Here is an 18,532-nt window from a genome sequence, read left to right as displayed (position 1 = left end):
AAAGTACAAACTCCTTATAGGCAGTGCGGGATTCGAATCCTGGCCCTGATCCTTGGAACTGCAACAGCTTTGCGTGAACCGCTATGTTAACTATGTCGCCCTATATTTTTTTTCATGTCTCTTCATTTGAGATTTAATCATCACAAGGCTATTGAGATGAATGACAAGATTATGAATATTATTGAGTTATGACCTCAAAGCTAAATCATAGGGAGAAATACAGCACACTACAGGACCTTTAGTCCAACTCATCCATGCCAAGAAAGTTGACGTTCTGATCTGTTGCCATTTGCCTGCATTTACGCCATATCCTTTAAAGCTCTTCCTCTCCATAAATCTGCCCAAATGCCTCTTGAAAGCCAGAATTGCGCCCACTTCCACTGTTTCCTCCGGCAGCTCATTCCAGACACAGTCCACCATCTGAATGAAAAGTTTGCTCTCAGGTTGTTGTGAGTGAGAAAACAGATTCGATGAGTCTCAAAAGCAAGGACTCTGAACACCGTCTGGTTGCAAATTATTTTATTTACAAAAGACAAATGTGGGAAAATGGTTAATGGGAATAATATATAACGCGTACAGTTTATAGCCGAGTGTGGGAAAAATCACACCGGTAATAATACACGTGCACAATAGCAAGCTAGAGGAAAATTGCACCAGGGATAAAATAAACACAGACACACACACACACACACACACACACACACACTGAACTGGGTACAAATAATCAAGAAAGAACAATATGATACCCACCACCCCTTGACTCAGTGCAGGCATGGCTCTATGTTACTAGGGACACTAATTCAAATGCTCCCAACCCTAAAACAGTGCACGCCTTACCAAATGATTTTCCAGCGCCATTCCACGGTACTCGGCCTGGAGTGAAATAGGGTGGTCCCTTGAAGATGACAAAGAGGAAGAGCTGAGCTCACATGATACCCTTTATAATACTGGAGGGCTGGGGGGTCCAGCCCAGGTAATTTATAGGGCTCCAATGGCTCACTGTCAGCAAGGTTAAGTCGATTACAAAGGCCAAGGCCAAGTACAAAGGTATTTAAATTAGCCAATTGCAAGGTGTGCACTACTGGGTGGCTGGAGTCCAACCTTGATTGACAAGTGATGTGATTTCCAAATAAGTTTCAGACGGGGAGGACACGTGATCACCTGCAATACACACATTCCAGACTGGCAAGGTGGCCATGTTTCCTCCACATGCAACACAGGTTCCTCTCACCTCATCTTAAATCTATGCCCTCTTATTCAAGAATCACCTACCCAGGGTGGAACACTTGATACATGCCTCTCGAGATGTTATAAACCTCAAATAGATCACTCTCCCTCCTTCTATACTCGAGGTAATAAAGACCCAACCTGTCCAACCTTTCCCTATAAATCAAGCCCTCCAATCCCAGTGACAAACTCCTCTGAACTTCTTCCAATGCACTAATGATAAAGCAAATTGCGACGCTGCTGGAGATGCTGTAACGACAGCATTACCACTGGTGCAGACCCGGGAGAGCAGAGAGTGGAGACATAGCACTGTTGCAAAGAGTTCAACCACTAGGTAGTAATGCCGGAAGCTCTGTACAGGTTTCTAAAGGCCTGGTAAAAGAACCAATGGTGTTTGTAAGTAAAATCCTGCAACCACAGGTCTGTGTCCAAGGTGGCAGTGCCTGCGCTTGGTGGCAGCCATGAGGGGTTGCAGAGTTTGGGAGCAGTGAACCAGCACAGGGCACCAGAAACATGAAGGACATCTCCCCCACCCTCTGTTGAGGAGAAGAAGAAGAGATGGCCCTACAATGAAGGTGACCATGGCAATGGAACTGCGAGGGGCTTATCAGCTGAGGGATGCACACAAGCTATGGGTGATTTGTGGTTAGGGGGCCCGCACAGACAGTGGGCTGCTAGAAATTAGGTCATAGGATCCAGGTATAGGAGCCAGGATTCGTGGTGGTGCTGAGAGCAAGAAGTGCTCCCAAAGGACCTCGGGTGCTGAAGGCTTCCTGATTGTGTTGAAAGGTTTGGATCGAGAGTTCGGATTGCTGCAGAATCTACGTGGCTACAGAAGCTGCAGGATGTGGGAGCAGGGGTGCAGTGGCACAATGCCTTTTATCACAAAGTTGCAGTAACTCGTGGCAAAAGAAAGAGACAATTTATAAATAATTAAACAGTGCTATCCTTTCTTTCAAAGTGTAACCTGTGGACAAATGTCTCCTTTCTAAAACTGATTCCCTGTAGCCCCACTTGAGCACAGTTGGTCGTTTTTTTTCAACTTTTTTTTCCATATGGTGACGTCATCTCTCACCTGAAAAAAAACGTTCGGATATTTGGAATTTCAGTTGATTGGTCTTTGGCTAATCGGAAATGTATTAGGAACAGGAATGAAGCCACGCTGCCTCTCAAAGCAGCTGAGCCAATTTGCAATATTATGACTGATCCCATCGTAACCTCAACTCTGCCTATTTGTGTAAGTATGGTAGCCCTCCATCCTTCACATAACGTGTGAGTGGGAAAAAAAAGTTGAGAACCACTGGAATGGAGGGTTATGTATCATGTGCAAGCAGGAGAATTTTAGTATCATCTTCAGCATAGATACAATGGGCTGAAGGGCCTGTTCCTGTGCTATACTTTTCTATGTTATATCACATGCTACTGATACTACCTCCTTTCCAAAACTACTGCTGCTCAGAAATATTCAAAGACTCTGCTTTAACTGGCCTCTGAAGAAGTGAGTTCTGAGAGAGAGAGAGAGGCTAACCCCTCATTTCTGTCTGATGTTATTTTTAAATGGCAACACCTCGTTCCGGAATATCTCATTAGGGGAAGTATCTTTTTCACTTTCAATTCGTAAGGAATCCTCAGAGAGGTATGTTTCATCATGTGCCCTCTCACTCCTCGAAAGTCTCGTGGATACAAATCTAACCTTCCACCTGTCCTCAATTGTCAACTTGCCAAATCCGAGACTACTCCAGTCAATCTTTTCTGAACTGTTTCAAATGCACTAATTCAGGAAACAATTCAGGGTGAATATTTTTACATATATATTTGAAAAATAGAGCTCAGGTGGCTAAATGAGTTGACCTATAAATCAACCAGAATATAATTAAGTAGGAATTGAGCTTGGGAAATAATTGCTGAACTATTGTGACTGTACACCTGAGGCACCGACACCCTGAGTCCTACCTGATTTTAGTTTTGCATCTTACTTTAATAGGTCAGTGGACTGCTCATCACTAAATGCCACAACTACCAAAAAATATTCTTATTTAAGATGCTTTATAAAGGTGCTACATTTTGGTGTTTTGACCTGAGCAGAATTCTGACTCCAGAATGGATTGGATAACTCATCCAAACTTTCGGCTGCTCTGGAGAGGGAAAGACATACAGAGATTTTGATTTCTATCACTCTCGAGCAACAATCCAGGCGGATTGGAGAGAGATAGCTAAAACTGTTTTTGCCATCCACTTTACTTTGTAGCCCAGGTTATAAATAGAAAGTGCTTTAGAATTCTGCACAAAGGGAAAAAAAGGCTGAACTCTCTCCACTCCTTGAGGTCTTTCCAATCATCAAACTCTGTCTGAATAAATGAACCTCGGGAACAAGAGTAACATTGAATGTCAATATCTATATATAATTATTCAATAGTAGTGTATTTTAGAAAGTAAATAATTAACAATTTCAAAGGAGGTAGTATCAGTAGCATGTGATATAACATCGAAAAGTATCGCACAGGAACAGGCCCTTCAGCCCATGATATCTATGCTGAAGATGATACTAAAATCCTCCTGCTTGCACATGATACATAACCCTCTATTCCAGTGGTTCTCAACTTTTTTTTTCCCACTCACATACCACTTTAAGTAACTCCTGTGCCATCAGTGCTCTGTGATTAGTCAGGGATTGCTTAAGGTTGTATGTGAGTGGGAAGGGAAGGTTGAGAATCACTGCTCTAGACCCAATTGTTATGAAATATTTTGCTTGAGAAAAATTGTCATTGGCCCTTTTCCTTTGGAGTTATGAAACTGTGCACATAATGAGTCAATTAGGTGCGATAAAAACAGTGGTCTTCAAACTTTTTCTTTCCATCCACGCACCACTTTAAGCAATCCCTTACTAATCCCAAGGCACCTATGGCATAGGGAATATTTAAAGTGGTATGCGAGTGGAAAGAAAAAGCTTGAGAACCACTGCTCTATTCTCTACATGTTCATGTGTCAAATGCCTGTGAAATTCAACAAATGATTCTGATTCCACCGCCTCCTCTGGCAACCCATTCCAGGCACCAACCACTCTTCGTATGAAAAATCAACATGTTTTACACATCTCTCTTAATCATCCCCCTTCACTTTAAATACATGTTCTCTAGCAGATAATATTTTTACCCGGGGGAAAAAGATGCATGCCTCTCATAATTTTATTAACTTCTATTTGCTCTTCCCTTCAAAATTTGCACACCTGTAATCTGTACAGTTGGGGCAGAACCTCCCTGCCCTTAAATTTAATCCTTCCAGCAATGAAAGCCAACATTCCATTTGCATTCTTGAACAAACAAACTTTTCTTGTGATTCATGCACAAGACTCCCAGTTCTTCCTACACAGAAGCATGCTTGAATCTTGAATCATAAACAAGGTTTCCATCCATTAGAAACTGAAACTGCTTTGATGTCTTTTTAATTTTTGCTTTCTGTCAGTTTTATCATTCAAAGTTTATTGGATTTAGAAGATGAAATAAAGTAAATTTGGCTAAAACACTTTTAGAGTGGCCATCCAAAGGATTTAAAAGGTACCACAAAAGCACCAAATGCAAACACACAAACACATAACCTATGACCATGTCTTCCTTTGGAATGGCCACCCTAAAACTTAAATTTGAATACACACATTAAAATTTGTATTGGTCCCTTGAAACCATCACAGTCCAGCAGCACAACAAAACTGAGGCATTGTTGATGTAGAAAATTAATTGTGACTCTGGGGTCATTGGGGTTTAAAAAGACTGCTCATCTGCATTTTACATTGACTTTGCTGCATTTTAACCTGTGCAATGCTGTTAGGTTTATTGAGAGCTGCACAGCAGGAGTTAGTTAACCAGTCGAACATTGTGCTGGATGTCCTCTTAATCTAAAGTACTTAACCTGGCAGAAAGCCACTTCTTTTACAGTTTCTGTGGTTGATTTTACCGACTGACACCAAATTCACCGTGACACAAGAACAGTGAACATCGTTTGTAAAAAAAAAAGGCTTTTTTTTTAAGAAAAACTGAGTTCTTAAAATGGTAAATCTGTAAAGATCTTAAATATTCCCAATGGAAGTGTCACATTAAAATACTTTTCCATTGATACTAAACAGCAATCCTAACACATCACAACTGTAAAATATCCTTGCCCTTCCAAAAGACTATGTCTGGAAGATTCTGCCAATGTACTTGGCATTTTCTATCAGCAGGCAAATTCAGGAATGCCGTGGTATGTCATGGGGGAGGGTAAGGTTCTGCAGTAAATGGGATGTCATCCCTGCTCCAAATAATCAAATCACGTGTTAATGACATGCATCTCTGAATACTTGCATAAAATTATGCATTTGTTTAACATACACCTCTGGAAGAGGTCGAATTTAAATTATTGTGTGTTATCTCCAGTGAGATGAGTTTAATTCATTTAATTGACAAAGTTCAGAATTACAGTTTCCTATTAATTCAGTATTCCTTATGGGATAATGATTGGTCAGACCCAAATTTAAAAAAAAAATATCTGACTAAACCCATAAAATACAAATATATAACTAAATAAATATTTCAGATCTAAATTGCCATGTGTAATATTAAAATCCTGTTTCTGCCCTGGTATATTTTATGGGAGTGGAGGAAGTAAATCCTTTTAGTATATGCCAATCCTAATTCTACTAACCAGCGAAGTCTACATGTGCTGGACCCTCCAAACCAAATTCTGTTGCACTTATGATAAATATTTTTGCATAAAATGCATTAAAAGCATAACATTATGAAAATGTGGGATACAATACATTTCAGAGAAATGGTGCTGACAAGCCAGCAGAGCTCCTTCATCTGGAGGTGGGCTGTGCTTTATTAGAATATAGCTTCTGATTTCTCGTTGATGGACACAGGTGTACGTCATGGAAATGCTGTACAAATTTTGTTCTGTTTGCCCGACAAGTTACCTCACTGAGAAAACCATCTTAAAGGGTTCAAAGGGTATAAAGTTGCTTTACCAATCTATTAAATGGTGCACAAATTAAGAGTTAATTTCACGGGGCTGCATGTTTGACGCGGTGGTTGGCGCAAAGCCTTTACAGCGCCAAAGATCAGGACCGGACCTGGGTTCAAATCCTGCGCTGTCTGTAAGGAGTTTGTACATTTTTTTTCCCCGGTGACTCCATTGGGAATATTTAAGATCTTTACAGATTTGCCATTTTAAGAACTCAGCCTTTCTTTAAAAAAATGGGGTGTAAATTAAGTAGCACTGACTCTTGGGACGAAATGGCCTGTTACTTTCCTGTATGTCCAAGTTTAAATTTAAAAAAAATTAAATTTAAATTCATTGGGGTAATATAACAGTGTGCCGGGATAAATAGGTCATTTTCAGGTTGGCAACCAATAACAAATGGGGTCAAACAAGGATTAGTACCTGTACTGGTGCTTTTAATGCATGCAACCACCTGGACAACTTAGACATGAAAAAAGGTGCTGACGATACAGTGATGGGTGGGAAACAAGTACTGAGGAAGGCACAAAGAGCCTGGAAAGAGATAGAAATAAGTAATGTAGAAAAAAACTTGTACAATGTAGGGGAAGACAGCACAATGTTGTGGTTCAGACAGATTTGGGTATCCTCATGCATGAAACAGAACATACGCAGGCAGATACCATAGGTTCAACGACAAGGGCATTTTTAAAAGTATGATGTATTTTAATTGCTGTCTTTGAAAATTTAACTGGCCAAGCATTTTGTTTCTTTGGATTTGATTTTTTATGGCAACTTAAAACATTTAAATTTAAATTTTGAGAGGTTGCAGTTATATCTTTATTGTTCCATCTTTTATTCTTCATCCATGAAAGTAACATTACAGGTCGTCTGGGAGGGGAAGAAGGGATTTAACATGCTTATTTTCATCAGTCAGGACACTGAGTAGGAACATCATGTTACAACTGTATTCTTTGGCTTGGCTTCGCGGACGAAGATTTATGGAGGGGGTAAAAAGTCCACGTCAGCTGCAGGCTCGTTTGCGCTGACCAGTCCGATGCGGGACAGGCAGACACGATTGCAGCGGTTGCAAGGGAAAATTGGTTGGTTGGGGTTGGGTGTTGGGTTTTTCCTCCTTTGCCTTTTGTCAGAGAGGTGGGCTCTGCGGTCTTCTTCAAAGGAGGCTGCTGCCCGCCAAACTGTGAGGCGCCAAGATGCACGGTTTGAGGCGTTATCAGCCCACTGGCGGTGGTCAATGTGGCAGGCACCAAGAGATTTCTTTAGGCAGTCCTTGTACCTTTTCTTTGGTGCACCTCTGTCACGGTGGCCAGTGGAGAGCTCGCCATATAATACGATCTTGGGAAGGCGATGGTCCTCCATTCTGGAGACGTGACCCATCCAGCGCAGCTGGATCTTCAGCAGCGTGGACTCGATGCTGTCGACCTCTGCCATCTCGAGTACCTCGACGTTAGGGGTGTGAGCGCTCCAATGGATGTTGAGGATGGAGCGGAGACAACGCTGGTGGAAGCGTTCTAGGAGCCGTAGGTGGTGCCGGTAGAGGACCCATGATTCGGAGCCGAACAGGAGTGTGGGTATGACAACGGCTCTGTATACGCTTATCTTTGTGAGGTTTTTCAGTTGGTTGTTTTTCCAGACTCTTTTGTGTAGTCTTCCAAAGGCGCTATTTGCCTTGGCGAGTCTGTTGTCTATCTCATTGTCGATCCTTGCATCTGATGAAATGGTGCAGCCGAGATAGGTAAACTGGTTGACCGTTTTGAGTTTTGTGTGCCCGATGGAGATGTGGGGGGGCTGGTAGTCATGGTGGGGAGCTGGCTGATGGAGGACCTCAGTTTTCTTCAGGCTGACTTCCAGGCCAAACATTTTGGCAGTTTCCGCAAAGCAGGACGTCAAACGCTGAAGAGCTGGCTCTGAATGGGCAACTAAAGCGGCATCATCTGCAAAGAGTAGTTCACGGACAAGTTTCTCTTGTGTCTTGGTGTGAGCTTGCAGGCGCCTCAGATTGAAGAGACTGCCATCCGTGCGGTACCGGATGTAAACAGCGTCTTCATTGTTGGGGTCTTTCATGGCTTGGTTCAGCATCATGCTCCCAGCTCCAGCTACAACTGTATAAGACTGGTGAGATTGCCCTTGCACTTTGAGCTATAGAAAAGATATTAGTAAATATTCACAAGAATGTTACCTGGACTGGTTGGCTTGAATTAATAATGGAGAGTAATCAATTTGATTAGTGCTCCTTTGGGATCTTGTTTATTAAAAGATTGGTGCAACAATCCCAATAAATATCAAGGAACTTGCTTGGATTTTTTAATCTGATTGATTAGAAGCCACACAAGGGCCATGCTACTGATTTCCTTTAGTAGTACCATCTCTTTTAATCAAAGCTTTCTACTCAAATATTTGTAGCAGTCTGGATATGTAAGTGTGGGGAATGATGCGCCTGATTACAAAATCCCAGCTAATGATCCATGCAAAAATCCATGCAATGGATTTCACAGCAACAATTTTCCTTTTCACACATCAGTTTTTCTTTTTCATTTCAGTGAGCTTAGAAGCTGTTGAGCGACCACCTTTGATGGAATTAACCACATATTTCATCACTCAAACAATCTGGTAATGAAAAGTTTAATTCTGGACTGGATTAGAAATTCTGCCTCAGAGTAGAAAAAAAGTCTGCATTGTTCTGAAGCTTTGCTTCTATTGTCTTCAACTCCTTTCACAAAACAAAGTTTTCCAATTGTCACCAAGATCAGCAGGGAAGGAGTCCAAGTGTGAATGTAGAAAATAAATTTTCAATGGCATGTTTCACTGCATGGTTTGATTGCTTGAAGTAGACTTAAATATGTCAGGAAATCATGAAAATCTTTAAGGTGATTTTCTGACCAGCAGCCCAAAATCCTTAAAATACACCCAAAAGTATTCAGGAAGCAAAATCTTCATTGTCCAGTATGATTTTTCTCTTCTCTTGCTCCTTGTTTTAACCATATAACCATTTACGGAGCGGAAACAGGCCATGTTGGCCTTTCGAGTCCGCACCGGTTCACTGATTTTGTGCGTCCTCTTCAGGCATTGGTCCCGATAGATCTTCATTCAATAACGATGGGCAAATTCAATGCAGGTGGAATGAGATAATAGCAAAACTATGAGCAAACAGATTGGCTGTCTGTGTACCAAAAATAGTAAAACTTGACGAAACTGGATTTATTAAGAAAAGACAAACAATGGGCAATATCTCTAAGTTCATTAACATAATCCATGCAGTACAAGGAAAGGAGACTCCAACAGTGGCGGTTGCTTTTGACGCTGAGAAAGCCATTGACAGGGTAAAATGGAATTATTTATTTAAAGTACTACAGCGGTTCAACCTACCAGAGATTTACTTAATTGAAAAGAGGACAAGTACCAAAGGAAATAATTGCAATGATAAATTGAATAATATTGGCCTTTATCTCAACAGAGCTGATGCACAAAAGTAGTTTTACTTCAATTGTACAGAGCCATGATCAGACCCCTTTGGATATGACATTCAAAAATGGATGTGGTGCTGCTTTATCAGGGTGGAAACAGTAGTTTTGCAAGGGGTGAACTGAAGAATCACACTGGGCCTGAAAGAGAAATTGAGGACCAGTTTCCGGTTCCCTTGACAGAAGGTTGATGTGTTTTGAGTAATTAAAGTACTTGATGAGGGAGATACAGAGAAACTGTTGGACTGTTGAGGAGACAACTCTGCAACTAAATCCTTGACTTTCTCATTGGAAGACCACAGTCAGTACGAATTGGAAACAATATCTCCTCCTCACTGATCATCAACACAGGTGCACCCAAAGGATACGTACTTAGCCCACTTCTCTACTCATTATACACCCATGACCATGGGACCAGGCTCAATTCCAATGCCATCTACAAGTTTGCCGATGACACCACAGTTATTGTCAGAATCACAAATGGCAATGAGGAAGTATACAGGAGGGAGAGAGATCAGATTGTTGAATGGTGTAACCACAACAACAACCTTGTGCTTACTGTCAGCAAAACCAAGGAGATAATTGTGGACCAGGACAAAAGCAAGGGAAAATGACCCAGTCATCGAGGGCTCAATAGTGGAGAGGATCAAGAACTTCAAATTCCTGGGTGTCAACATCTCCAAGGATCTGTCCTGGAAACCTCCATGTTGATGGAATCACAAAGAAGGCTTGCCAGTGGTGAGGTGTCTGAGCAGATTCGGTATGTAATTGAAGACTCTCATAAACTTCTACAGGTGTACCGTGGAGTGTATTCTGGCTGCTTGCATCACTGCCTGGTATGGAGGCACCAACTCTCAGGACAAGAATAAACTCCAGAGGGTTGTTAACTTGGCCTATGACATCACAGGCACCAGACTTCACTCTATCGAGGACATCGACATGAGGTGATGTCTTATAAAAGCAGCCTCTATCCTCAAAGACCCCACCTCCCAGGCCATACCCTCTTCACTCTGCTACCATCGGGAAAAAGGTACAGGAGCCTAAAAGTGAGCACTCAATGGCATAAGGACGGCTTCCTGAATAGCAATGAACCAAAGACACTGCTTTACTTTCCATAAACTACTCTTTATTTTTTATAGTAACATGTGATGGTTAAAATATGAATGTTTGCACTACGATTCTTCCATAAAACATCGAATTTTATGACTTGTTCATGACAATAAATTCTGATTCTGATTTGAGCTCCAAGATAGCATAAAGTTGCATTTAAAGCTGTTTAAAAGAGAATTTAAAAGCACTTCTCCCCACATGGTGAGAGTAATTTATATACTTTCTCGATGTCCTCCCCAATTTAATTGCACTCCCACTTTCCAATATCCTCCAAAAGGCTGTGGAGGCTGAATTAGAACTCCAATCAAGGGATATGGAACAAAGGCATGAAAATGGATTTGAGCTACAGGTCAAATACAATTTAATTGAATGGCAACATTGTCTCAAGAGGATGAATGGCCTCTTTCTGTTTCTATAGCCTCCGGTTTGCTTCCCCCCCCCCCCCCCCCCCACCGACATTTCATTTTTCTAAGCTGTCCCCTCTGGTGAATATCTGTTCTCCAGCCTGCAAATTTTAAAACTCTGACAGCTGTCTTTTATTCCAAATCAGCATTTCTGGTTATCCCCGGATGGTGCCGTCTGACCTCTGCAAATCTAATTGTGGTCCCTCTGGGCCATCATGTTTAATGTATGGTAAATGGCTGAATTGAAGTCAGGGTCTGCAAAGCTCTGTTATCCTAATGATATTTCAGGAGCCAGGTAGTTGTGTGATCAGCCTTTAACTAACATCATAGAGAGATTTATCTTTTTCACTTGCTTATACTGTGTGTACAGTTGTAGTTTTATTACTTTATAGTATATGCTTGAACTTGTTTTATGGGTAATTTCAATCTAAGATTGAATGTAAAAGAAACTACTTTATATATAAGATGGCTCGTCAACACTGCTTAGACAGATGATCGTGCAGACATCTGCTCCATGTAGTCTGGATGTCTCTCTCCATCATACAGAACCACTGTCAAAAAAATTATTTATTTAGGGGATCTCCTCTGAAGTGACATATTTAATTTAACCTGTATGATTCCAGTATCTGAGTGTGACAATGTCAAGTTCTCCAAAGATGTACCCTCCATGAGTGACTTGAAGATATTGCTGGATTGGAAGCTGGACTCGAGGTGAATGTCGAGGGCATTGATTGGGAGAGAGAAGGATCAGTAATAAGATGGGGGTCACATATGGGTGGGAGAGGAGCTGCCAGTCAGTTGGTGTGTAGATGAGGTGTTGATATTCCCAGAGTCTCAAATTTTCCCTGATCTGTGGCTGATGAAATTTGAGTTAGTGAGGTCCCAGTCTGGCGTGACGTCTGAATAAATAGAATGGACTTTCCTAATTAGGCAGTATCAGATATTTTTTGGTCTTTTCAATTTAGATGTGAGAGAGGGTTCAGAGGAAGTTCATAAGGATAATTCCAGGAATGAAATGGTCTTCATATTAGGAATGTTTGATGGTTCTTGACCTGCACTCATTGGATTTAGGAGAATGACGGGGCACCTCATTGAAACATTTTGAATGTTGAAGGACATGGACAGAATATATGTAGAAAGGTTGTTTCCCATCTTAGGAGAGTCTAGGTCAAGGGGGCACAACTTCAAAATTCAAGGGCATCCACAGAATGGAGATGCAAAGAAATGTCTTAATGTCTGTGGAATTGGTTGCCACAGGTGGTTGTGGAGACCAAGTCATTGGGCGTATTTAAGGAAGAGATTGATAGGTTCATGATTAACCAGGGCATCAAAGTTTATGGGTAGATGGCCGAGGAGTGGGGCTGAGCGGGAGACTGGATCAACTCATGATTAAGTGACGGGGAAGATAAATGAGCTGAATAGCCTCTGCCCATATAGATTATTATCTTATATGATGATGTCCAATTTTGGAACCAGATGATGGCATCTCGTGTAGCTGTGTGACAATTATACTCGGGAAAAGATCAGAGTAGTCTTTGTTGATGTAATCCACTTTGATTTTCGTGACGGTGGTCAAAAATAGGACAATCTGAATGCTCCCAGGAAAATGTGGCCTGATTTCTCTTGCATTGCACCAGAAGGAGCATTGCATGAGAAATGACAGCACTAGGTGTACCAAAATCCTCTCAACTTGCACCTGGAATGGTCCTGTCAAAAGGTCAGAGTGGCCCAAAGCAAAATTAAAATTAGCATTGTTAAGATTTCTCTTCTGGTTTTTGTACTCTTAGTCCCACAACGCTGACATTAGTGTTGCCAGGCAATCTAATTTCAAGGCCAGCAATTTTATTTTTGCCAAGTTTTTTTAAAAATTCATAATGGACGTCTTCATCCATGCTGAAAAGGTCCAAATAGTTCAATCTGCTGTCCAATCAAATTAACTTTTTGGTATTTTTATTTATTCTCCTTGAATAAAGAGGTGTTCAGCAAACTACATTGTGTTCAAGTCACTGGAGCTTTGGCTTAATTTCAGCTGCAATCAAGCAAATAACGAATGTAGGGAATGTTGGGCACAAATATTATGATTGTCTTTGTGAACAGCAGTCAACTAAAATATCTTTCCGTATGTAAATAAACAGAGTTTGTGGCAGATTCAATGAGCTGAATAATGCTGAGCAGAAGCTGTGTTCAATTGTTAGGGAGGTAAATACATTTTGGATTAATTTTGACCTGCTGTGGATTTGGAAGTTCAATGGTGAATCGTTTCACTGGAATTACCCAGCTTTTAATGTTTTAAATTATATCTAAGAGTTTCAAATACATTTTAATTATTTTAAGTTGATTTGTAATAAAAATATAGTTACATGAACTTTAGCAATCTCTAAATGCATCTGATCAATGTAGACATATCAAATCTTCATAGTGCCTTGACAACGTTGACACAAGACACATTTTAGCTCCAACTTTGCCTCCTCAGGTCATCCAAGAGCCAAGGTCCTCAACAGTACACTGAGCCCTACCAACATTGAGGTCCTGCTTCACCTAGCACAACATATGGTCATAGTTGTAGAAAATCAACTCACTTCTCCCCCACATAGCGACTATCCGAACAGGGATGATGGACAACCCATCTTAGTCCATTTACTGACTTTGTAAGAATTGGGAGAATGAGGAAAGGTCAGTCGAATCAGCAAATTGTTTATTTCTTTCAAAGAGTTGGTATGGATTTAATGTCCTGTTCCTGTGTCGTAACATTCTATGGGTAGAAATTTGGCCACAGTTATATCAGAGACATCTGAATAGAAACTGTTTTGCCAAGCAGACACAGAATGGATTCCAGAAAGGCAGGTTTGACTAATTTACTGGAGGGCTTTGAGGATAGAGTGGAACAGGTGGATGTGGCATGCTTGAATTTCCAGATTTAGTAGCTTGTTTAGTGTGGACTACATGATTCAATTCTAGTCAAATAAAAACCTCAACAAACAAAAATTGTGGATATGCTACAAGCTCTCCCATACCTTTAATCTGTTCTGGACCCTTGCTCTATGATTTTTATAAATGACCTGGAGAAAGAGGTACAGGATGGGTCAATATGTTTGCAGGTAACACACAGTTTGGAGCTGTTGTGTTGGCTGAGGGGCCTGTATTGTGTTGTAATGTTCTATGTTCTGTATTCTATTTTCAATGAAGGATAGAACACAGATTTTCTTGGTGTTATCCAAATATGGATAACATTTTAGGGACTTTAAAACCTTGGTGTATATTGAAATCAGGTCTTTCTGATGTTTGCCTGTGAAGGGGAACGACAGGAAGGATGAACAACCATAGCCCCAGAAGGGAGACATTCAAGAGGAGACGGAGAAGAGAAAAGTAATGGTAATTGGGAATACTATAATCAGGGGAATAGACTATTCTCTGTATCAAAGGCCCTGTTGCTTGCCTGGTGCCCAAGTTGGGGACTGATGAGCAGAAGAATTTTGAAAGAGAGTGGAAAGATCCCATTGTTGTGGTCCATGTAGATATCAATGATGTTGGTAGAACAAGGAAAGATGTTCGACTGATGGAATTTTAGCAGCTGGGGAGCAAATTAAAAAATAGAATCAGAAAGGTAATGATCTCTGAATTGCTACCTGAGCCACGTGCAAACATCAATGAGATCAGGGAATAAAATGCATGGCTTAAAGAGTGGTCTGGGTGAAGTGGGTATGAATTCATGGGACATTGGTATTAGTATTGTGGAGAAAGGAGGGTCCCCCTGAACTGTGTTGGGGTCAGGTTCCAGGCAAGTCACATAACCATGGCTTTAGATAGGACTTTAAGTTAAATACTAGGGGATTTCAGATTGGAACAAATTTGAAGAGTATGGATAAAGCTAAAGAGAAGGAGAGCACAGGATATGTTTCTGAAGTCTCCAGAATAATAATAAGAAAACATTCAGAAAGGGATAAAATGTAACCTCAGGCAACTTGGAGACAAGTTGAAAAGAAAGGTGGTAAACACAGGAATGAATGTGTTGCATTTAAATGCACGCAGTGCATGAAATGAGGTAAACGTGCAGTTAGATATTGGCAGGCACGACATTCTGGGCATAACAGGCTTGTGACGCAGTTTGATTCAGAGCTGGGAGTGAAACATTCAACCATGAAGATTAGCTTGCAGTTTGAGTGGGTAGCAAGGATATCAAATGTGGTATTGGCATTCATTTCAAGAGGAATAAAATATAAAAGCAAGGATGTTTAAGGCTTTACAAGAAAAATTAGTCAGACAACATTTGAATTTTGTGAGCAGTTTTGGGTCCCATATCTGGCATTGGAGAGGGTCCAGAGGAAGTTTATAAAATGATTCCAGAGATGAGGGGGTTAATGTCTGAGGAGTGTTTGATGGCTTTGGTTCTGTACTCACTGAAGTTGAAAGGATGGATGGGATCTCATTGAAACTGAATATTGAAAGGCCGGGATAGAGTGGATTTGGAAGGATGTTTCCAGTAGTGGGAGAGCCCAGGACCAACGAACACAGCCTCAGAATAAAATAGCAACACCTGAGAACTTAAATGAAGAGAAATTTCTTCAGTCAAAGGGTGGTGAATCTGTGGAAGTCATTGCCACAAATGGTGTGGAGGTCAAGTCAATGGGTATACTCAAAGTAAAGTTTGATAAGGGAGAAAGAAGGAGAATGGGGTCAAGAAGATAAAATGCATCAACCATTATTCAAATAGTGGAGCAGATTCGATGGGCTGAATGTCCTAATTCTGCCCCTACCTCTTGTGGTCTAATTGTAATCCAGTCCAAAGGTCTTGCCAACCTTGAGCTGCGTGTTATCTTGCTCTCCAACTCAAAAACTTCCTTCTGATCTCACTAACCACTGCCATATCACTTCCCCAAATCTGGACCAGGAACTTTATGACAAAGAAAATGTTGGCTGTTACTGAATTTAGCTATGCATGGCTGGCAAGTCCAGGGTTTTTTTTTAAGACAACATCCCACTCCATTAAACTGCCTTTACAGGTACCTTTAAATTTAAGACAATCAAACAAAAATTAAACTATTTCATTGTGTCAATAAAAGAATGTTGATATCTGCTCATATGTTCTGCATGGACTAGTTGGGCCAAACTGGCCTGTTTCTGTGCAGTAAATGGTTATATGGTCATATGTACTAAAAGCTGATTATAATTTACTCATCAAATGCTAAAGTACATCGGTCATCCAAATGTTACTCAAAAGATCAGGTCTTGCCTCAATCTGAGTAAAAAATAGCACATTGAAAAGTCATATAATGCAAAGAATCTTCAACAATGCAATCTCCTGCTTAAAATTGCTTAATGAAGCATTACATTGTTAGATGTTCCATTTTAAATATTGAACAGCAATAGGATAAATCAAAGGCTTGAAGGCTTTCAAGCTGAAAAACTTTGAAAAGTTTAGCTGCTGTCTTGGGATGTACTGTCAGAAGGTACAAAATTTAAAATTTGTTCGTGATCATCGAACTGCCCAAGAATGGGATTAAGATTATATTTTGTTAACTGTTCCTTTTTTTTTAACATGGTTTGTTTACACTTCCCCAAGTTTATTGAACAAAAGCCGTACTCAGTAAAACACGTCCCCCCCCCATTAATAGCAGATGGTGTCATGGACCATCCCCTTTCAGGAGCTGGGATTCTCCCTTTGATTCTCTAAGGTCAAGAGTTTCCCCACAAAGAAGTCAGGAAGAGTTCTGAATGTCCTTTTTGTTATTTTTACTTTTAATTTAATCTTTCAAATTTAATTACCATGATTTTATCAATTTTGATCTTTTATCACTTTTTGTATCTCCACACCCAAGGGCCAAATTTGGGATCTTTGGCCTAGATTGACAAGACCCTGATGGAAGATTCACCGGTGTCACTAGAGCTGGTGATACCTGGTGCTGTAACTCATGGTTTCATCTCCCCTGCCCCATCCCACCGCCCCCCCCCCCCCAACCAAGCACATAAGTGTACAAGTAAACCAAGCATAGAAGAAACAGGTGTGTGTTCCTTGTATGTCCGGGGTGGTGGTTGCAGTGCTGAGTGGGGTTGTGGGGGGGGAGGGGTGCTCTCAAATTAAAAGTTTCTAAACTGTAAATCAGCATTGAAGAGTCAAGAAAGAAATTATCTTAGAGTTTTAGCCTTGTAGGTATATTGATGCATGTAAGCTGGGCTTACCAAAAATGTTTTTGTTGTTATAACTAACTCCAGGGATATTTTTACAAAAAATAATAAATTTCTGCTGAAATAATGCACAAATTTTTTTTTATAAACAGTCATTTTGGTGTCAGCACCACTGATGGTATCACCCAGTGCAGTCTGCACTCACCCCCACCCCCCCCTCCACCCCAGTGATGCCAGTAGGAAGACAAACTTAGAACTTTAAAGAACGTCTTTTCTCTCTACAAAAGTGAAATACAAATAGTTACGTGGTGATAATGCCACTTGAAATGTCTTTATTGTCATTGGTCATCATTAATGTATGAAATTGGCAGGATTTCCATTGCGCGCAGAGTTTAACATTGGGAATCTCAAAACATCACCTTGGGATTCTGCCCACTCTAACACTTCTACTTTCTGAAGCATTCTTCAGAAAAATCACCTTGAACACACATGATTATGAGTTACTCTTCGTCATCTGTAAAATAACATTTGTTGGTTGAGATCTGCATGCATGTTCAATGGTATGCTGAACCATACAACAAATTTTCTAGTTTTAAAGGCTAATTTTCTGTCTGCATATTGTAATTCCTTCATCTAGGATTCTGTCATATGACTATATTAAGAAAGTTATCGCTGAAAACTGTATTGCATGGCATCATTTAGACATTTTGCATGGCACCATGTTACTTGACAAATCCCATAAATATCTTGTTTCTGCTCAATGTATGACTGCCTGCCAATAAAGCAAAAAACATTTCTTTAAAAATCCTAGAGGCGGATGATAATCACTGAGCTTTATTTTGAACCTGTCAGGTGGAGATAACGAGTGTAGCCTCATAATTTCAAGTGTATGTGTGTAGTATTTGGTACTGAGTGGGTGGGCTGCGTGAGAATTCAGAAGGCTGCTATAGAGAGCACAGGAAAGGAACATAAAGGTGAGGCCATGTATGATTGGATGTGGATGAGTGGGTTGCCTGGTGGCTTGAACTTGCTGAAATTGGGAGGTCTCGTCAAAGAGACATTGCAACAGTCTGTGATTTTCACTATGTGATCCATATTTATTTACCATTTGTTAGAATCTTATAGCTGATAAATATCGTATTGAATAATTCATAAGGAAAAGTAACCTGGTTTGGTTTAGATGCCCAAATTTCAATTTAGTCTATACATTTGAGC

The sequence above is a fragment of the Narcine bancroftii genome, chromosome 8, assembly GCF_036971445.1.
Source record: "Narcine bancroftii isolate sNarBan1 chromosome 8, sNarBan1.hap1, whole genome shotgun sequence".
Taxonomy (NCBI): domain Eukaryota; kingdom Metazoa; phylum Chordata; class Chondrichthyes; order Torpediniformes; family Narcinidae; genus Narcine; species Narcine bancroftii.
The sequence above is the reverse complement of the archived record's forward strand: the minus strand, read 5'-3'. Positions refer to the sequence as shown.